At 52.4% G+C, this 5,915-nt stretch overlaps 8 non-coding genes and 1 pseudogene across 8 annotated transcripts; 7 read left to right on the top strand and 2 right to left on the bottom strand.

Annotated features, from left to right (window-relative positions):
- Positions 1–166: 166 nt before the first annotated feature.
- LOC122763655 lies at positions 167–359 on the top strand. The gene has a single exon (XR_006359280.1). It is a non-coding gene; the product is annotated as a U2 spliceosomal RNA (small nuclear RNA).
- A 121-nt stretch (positions 360–480) lies between these two features.
- LOC122763651 lies at positions 481–599 on the bottom strand. The gene has a single exon (XR_006359276.1). It is a non-coding gene; the product is annotated as a 5S ribosomal RNA (ribosomal RNA).
- Positions 600–709: 110 nt separating this feature from the next.
- On the bottom strand, positions 710–828 carry LOC122763659. The gene has a single exon (XR_006359283.1). It is a non-coding gene; the product is annotated as a 5S ribosomal RNA (ribosomal RNA).
- Positions 829–1,231: 403 nt separating this feature from the next.
- Positions 1,232–1,395, top strand: LOC122763660. The gene has a single exon (XR_006359284.1). It is a non-coding gene; the product is annotated as a U1 spliceosomal RNA (small nuclear RNA).
- A 956-nt stretch (positions 1,396–2,351) lies between these two features.
- Positions 2,352–2,514, top strand: LOC122763652. The gene has a single exon (XR_006359277.1). It is a non-coding gene; the product is annotated as a U1 spliceosomal RNA (small nuclear RNA).
- Positions 2,515–3,157: 643 nt separating this feature from the next.
- On the top strand, positions 3,158–3,270 carry LOC122763656. Its single transcript, XR_006359281.1, has one exon. It is a non-coding gene; the product is annotated as a U5 spliceosomal RNA (small nuclear RNA).
- Positions 3,271–3,452: 182 nt separating this feature from the next.
- Positions 3,453–3,645, top strand: LOC122763654. Its single transcript, XR_006359279.1, has one exon. It is a non-coding gene; the product is annotated as a U2 spliceosomal RNA (small nuclear RNA).
- Positions 3,646–4,852: 1,207 nt separating this feature from the next.
- On the top strand, positions 4,853–4,996 carry LOC122763653 (annotated as a pseudogene).
- Positions 4,997–5,626: 630 nt separating this feature from the next.
- LOC122763657 lies at positions 5,627–5,739 on the top strand. The gene has a single exon (XR_006359282.1). It is a non-coding gene; the product is annotated as a U5 spliceosomal RNA (small nuclear RNA).
- Positions 5,740–5,915: the final 176 nt, after the last annotated feature.

Raw genomic sequence — 5,915 nt, 5'->3', positions numbered from 1 at the left:
CAAATGTCAAGCAGCTGTCTGTCAAGGCTCAGAGGTGCACTTAGGTCAACCTTGGGGCGGAGGTGATCAGCAGCAGCAGCCTTTGTTATGCGCCCTTAAAAACATGGCACCACAACAACTGACTTGTGTGCCAAGATCTTGGGTTGGCCCCAGACACCTGTGGGCCATCGCTTCTCGGCCTTTTGGCTAAGATCAAGTGTAGTATCTGTTCTTATCAGTTTAATATCTGATATGTCCTCTATATGGGGATTAAATATTAAATGCATTTTTGAGCAGTGGGAGGTGAAAACTGGGGCTTGCTCTCTTCACTCCTTGCATTGACCTGGTATTGCAGTGCCACCAGGAACGGTGCACCATTCTCTTTTTTCTGTGAAAAGCAAAGCGAAGCTGAAACCAGAAAGACATCAACCCGTGCCTGTGCGTCAATTTAATTGCGAGCCCATGTTTCTTGTAAGGAAGCAGCAGCAGCAGCAGCGTAACAGCTTACAGCACCTGGTATTCCCAGGCGGTCTCCCATCCAAGTACTAACCCGGCCCGACCCTGCTTAGCTTCCGAGATCAGACGAGATCGGGCGTGCTCAGGGTGGTATGGCCGTAAGCCGAGGGGCTGGCGACAGAGAGTGCCTTTATGGACTAGGCAAGGCCCCTGCTCGTGGAGGGGCATGTTTCTTGTAAGGAAGCAGCAGTGTAAAAGCGTGCAGCGGTGTAAAAGCTTACAGCACCTGGTATTCCCAGGCGGTCTCCCATCCAAGTACTAACCAGGCCCGACCCTGCTTGGCTTCCGAGATCAGACGAGATCGGGCGTGCTCAGGGTGGTATGGCCGTAAGCCGGGGGGTTGGGGACACAGACTGCTTTTATGGACTGGGCAAGGCCCCCTGCGCGTGGCGGGGCTCAAAAGTCAGCCTTTCGGACACACTGCACTTCAGCCTTTATCTCCACCACATGCTACACTCTAGTCCAGTATCGGGAAGCGACACCGAGATGGGCAAGCGGCTGTTGGTGCCGTCATGTCCAGTTGTTGCTGAATCTATAGGAAACGACAGCCAGGTATGCCAGTAAAAAAGGTCGAGTGTTTCCTCTCCAATGTGTGCTGGAGGTTGAAGTTGAACATAGCACAGCATTAACGAGCAACTGAGTCAAGGCATTGGCCTCTGGGATTATTCATTTCCAGCACCATCAGCCAAAGAGCTGCGTCTGGCAAGAGCCACCCGGTGTTTGGCGAGTACACCTCATACTTACCTGGCAGGGGAGATACCATGATCAAGAAGGCGGTTCACCCAGGGCGAGGCTCAGCCATTGCACTCCGGCTGTGTTGACCCCTGCAAATTCCCCAAACGTGGGAGTCTTGACTGCATATTTTTTGCTAGTGGGGTGCTGCGTCCGCGCTTTCCCCCGATGATGTCGTTGTAAGCAAAGGTCAGCCGCCCGAAGTTCAACGCTGTGTGCCCATCTCCAAACTTCTCACGTCCTTGCGGAGCAACATCCCCAGTCTTTCCAAGTTGCTGGGAACGTGATGGTTGTGGGTGTTGTCTTTTAGCTCAAAGCAAATGTCACGCTCCCTTTCCCAACTCTTTGTAGAAGAACTGGATTGTTGGAGATGGATCCATGGCCATCATGCCAAGGGTTAATACTTTGGCGCTTGCTCTGTTCACTCCGTGCAGTGACCTGATGTTGAAGTGATGCCAGAGCAACTCACCATTTCAGAAGCCCGGATGAGGAAATGGCCCGCAGTTGTAATGCTCAGTAAAAAGACACGAGCTGTTTTGCTCATGCACTCACGCTTACCACTAAATGCTGGAGGTGTGCCAGTGAGCCGGTGAACGGCAGCGTGGCTTACAGCACCTGGAATTCTGCGCTGCCCCCATCCAAGTACTAACCAGGCCCTCGACCTGCTTGGCTTCCGCAGGATCAGACGGACCGGGCGCGTTCTCAGGGTGGTATGGCCGTAGTCGGGGTTGGGGACACAGACTGCTTTAATGGACTGGGCAAGGCCCCCTGCGCGTGGCGGGGCTCAAAAGTCAGCCTTTCGGACACACTGCACTTCAGCCTTTATCTCCACCACATGCTACACTCTAGTCCAGTATCGGGAAGCGACACCGAGATGGGCAAGCGGCTGTTGGTGCCGCCATGTCCAGTTGTTGCTGAATCTATAGGAAACGACAGCCAGGTATGCCAGTAAAAAAGGTCGAGTGTTTCCTCTCCAATGTGTGCTGGAGGTTGAAGTTGAACATAGCACAGCATTAACGCGCAACTGAGTCAAGGCATTGGCCTCTGGGATTATTCATTTCCAGCACCATCAGCCAAAGAGCTGTGTCTGGCAAGAGCCACCCGGTGTTTGGCGAGTACACCTCATACTTACCTGGCAGGGGAGATACCATGATCAAGCAGGCTGTTCACCCAGGGAGAGGCTCAGCCATTGCACTCCGGCTGTGTTGACCCCTGCAAATTCCCCAAACGTGGGGAGTCTTGACTGTTGGCTCTTTTGCTAGTGGGGTGCCGCGTCCGCCGCTCGATGATGTCAAGTAGGGGCAAAGGTCAGCCGCCCGAAGTTCAACGTTGGTGCCCATCTCCAAACTTCTCACGTCCTTGCGGAGCAACATCCCCAGTCTTTCCAAGTTGCTGGGAACGTGATGGTTGTGGGTGTTGTCTTCAGCTCAAAGCAAATGTCACGCTCCCTTTCCCAACTCTTTGTAGAAGAACTCGATTGTTGGAGATGGATCCATGGCCATCATGCCAAGGCTTAATACTTTGGCGCTTGCTCTGTTCACTCCGTGCAGTGACCTGATGTTGAAGTGATGCCAGGAGCAACTCACCATTTCAGAAGCCCGGATGAGGTGGAAATGGCCCGGCAGTTTGTACTGCTCAGTGTGACACGGAGCTGCTTTGCTCATGCACTCACGTCTACCACTAAATGTTGGAGGTGTGCCAGTGAGCGAGGAATGTGCCACAGCCTCAGCGACTGATAGAAAACTGCAGCGCACAACCGACAGTAGGAAAGCGCTTCCAAACATGCAGTCAAATCTGGGCGGTTTATTGGCCGACTAAGCAAAAACGTTGAAGGAAGGCCGTCCCAAGGTGGCCGGCCGGCCGGCCGACCGAGACTGTGGTGACTCCGGCGGATAGACTCCTCGGCTGCTCTCCAGGACAGGGGCTACGTTGACTCTGGTTTCTCTTCAAAATGCACAAGTCTTTCGCCTTTTACTAAAGACTTCCGTGGAGAGGGACGTTCAAGAGTTTAAGTTATTTTTGGTGGGCTTTGCTGTAAGGCTGCGCCCTTTGAGTGTGTCAAATGTCAAGCAGCTGTCTGTCAAGGCTCAGAGGTGCACTTAGGTCAACCTTGGGGCGGAGGTGATCAGCAGCAGCAGCCTTTGTTATGCGCCCTTAAAAACATGGCACCACAACAACTGACTTGTGTGCCAAGATCTTGGGTTGGCCCCAGACACCTGTGGGCCATCGCTTCTCGGCCTTTTGGCTAAGATCAAGTGTAGTATCTGTTCTTATCAGTTTAATATCTGATATGTCCTCTATATGGGGATTAAATATTAAATGCATTTTTGAGCAGTGGGAGGTGAAAACTGGGGCTTGCTCTCTTCACTCCTTGCATTGACCTGGTATTGCAGTGCCACCAGGAACGGTGCACCATTCTCTTTTTTCTGTGAAAAGCAAAGCGAAGCTGAAACCAGAAAGACATCAACCCGTGCCTGTGCGTCAATTTAATTGCGAGCCCATGTTTCTTGTAAGGAAGCAGCAGCAGCAGCGTAAAAGCTTACAGCACCTGGTATTCCCAGGCGGTCTCCCATCCAAGTACTAACCCGGCCCGACCCTGCTTAGCTTCCGAGATTACATTACATTACATGTCATTTAGCAGACGCTTTTATCCAAAGCGACTTACAAAAGTGCATTTAAACATTTGGGTAAAAATAAGAGCTAGATGTAAGTAAGAGCTTCAAGTAGAACAAACTATGAAGTGCTAGTCATAAGTGCAATACAATTTTTTTTTTTTTGTCGTCTTAGTCGAGGTAGAGTCGGAACAAATGTGTTTTTAGTCGGCGTCGGAAGATGTGGAGGCTTTCAGCTGTCCGGATGTCGATGGGGAGATCGTTCCACCATTTGGGAGCGAGGACAGTGAACAGTCTCGAGTTCTGCGAGTGCCTCTGTGATCCTCTCAGTGAGGGAGCAGCAAGCCGGTTTGTCGATGCAGAGCGGAGTGGGCGGGCTGGGGTGTAGGTTTTGATCATGTCCTGGATGTAGGCTGGACCGGATCCGTTTGTAGCATGGAACGCAAGCACTAGAGTCTTGAAGCGGATGCGAGCAGCTACAGGAAGCCAGTGAAGGGAGCGGAGGAGCGGTGTAGTGTGGGAGAATTTTGGTAAATTGAAGACCAGTCGAGCTGCCGCATTCTGGATGAGTTGCAGAGGTCGTATAGCGCATGCAGGAAGACCAGCCAGAGATCAGACGAGATCGGGCGTGCTCAGGGTGGTATGGCCGTAAGCCCCCTGCGCGTGGCGGGGCTCAAAAGTCAGCCTTTCGGACACACTGCACTTCAGCCTTTATCTCCACCACATGCTACACTCTAGTCCAGTATCGGGAAGCGACACCGAGATGGGCAAGCGGCTGTTGGTGCCGTCATGTCCAGTTGTTGCTGAATCTATAGGAAACGACAGCCAGGTATGCCAGTAAAAAAGGTCGAGTGTTTCCTCTCCAATGTGTGCTGGAGGTTGAAGTTGAACATAGCACAGCATTAACGAGCAACTGAGTCAAGGCATTGGCCTCTGGGATTATTCATTTCCAGCACCATCAGCCAAAGAGCTGTGTCTGGCAAGAGCCACCCGGTGTTTGGCGAGTACACCTCATACTTACCTGGCAGGGGAGATACCATGATCAAGAAGGCGGTTCACCCAGGCTCGAGGCTCAGCCATTGCACTCCGGCTGTGTTGACCCCTGCAAATTCCCCAAACGTGGAGTCTTGACTGTACAATTTGCCAGCGCCCGCTGGCTCGGCGATGTCGCTAGGCATAGGTCAGTCAGCCCGGGTTCAACGCTAGGTGCCCATCTCCAAACTTCACGCCCTTATGGAGCAACATCCCCAGTCTTTCCGTTGCCGGGAACGCGGATGGTTGTGGTGTTGTCTTTCAAAGCAAATGTCACGCCCTTTCCCAACTCTTTGTAGAAGAACTCGATTGTTGGAGATGGATCCATGGCCATCATGCCAAGGGTTAATACTTGGCGCTTGCTCTGTTCACTCCGTGCAGTGACCTGATGTTGAAGTGATGCCAGGAGCAACTCACCATTTCAGAAGCCCGGATGAGGTGGGAAATGGCCCGGCAGTTTGTACTGCTCAGTGTGACAGGGAGCTGCTTTGCTCATGCACTCACGTCTACCACTAAATGTTGGAGGTGTGCCAGTGAGCGAGGAATGTGCCACAGCCTCAGCGACTGATAGAAAACTGCAGCGCACAACCGACAGTAGGGAAGCGCTTCCAAACATGCAGTCAAATCTGGGCGGTTTATTGGCCGACTAAGCAAAAACGTTGAAGGAAGGCCGTTCTGGCACGGGCCGCCGACCGGAAAGACTGTGGTGACTCCGCGATAGACTCCTCGGCTGCTCTCCAGGACAGGGGCTACGTTGACTCTGGTTTCTCTTCAAAATGCACAAGTCTTTCGCCTTTTACTAAAGACTTCCGCGGAGAGGGACGTTCAAGAGTTTAAGTTATTTTTGGTGGGCTTTGCTGTAAGGCTGCGCCCTTTGAGTGTGTCAAATGTCAAGCAGCTGTCTGTCAAGGCTCAGAGGTGCACTTAGGTCAACCTTGGGCGGAGGTGATCAGCAGCAGCAGCCTTTGTTATGCGCCCTTAAAAACATGGCACCACAACAACTGACTTGTGTGCCAAGATCTTGGGTTGGCCCCAGACACCTGT

This window comes from Solea senegalensis, unplaced genomic scaffold (genome assembly GCF_019176455.1).
Source record: "Solea senegalensis isolate Sse05_10M unplaced genomic scaffold, IFAPA_SoseM_1 scf7180000016984, whole genome shotgun sequence".
NCBI classification, from domain to species: Eukaryota; Metazoa; Chordata; class Actinopteri; order Pleuronectiformes; family Soleidae; genus Solea; species Solea senegalensis.
The sequence above is the reverse complement of the archived record's forward strand: the minus strand, read 5'-3'. Positions and strand labels throughout refer to the sequence as shown.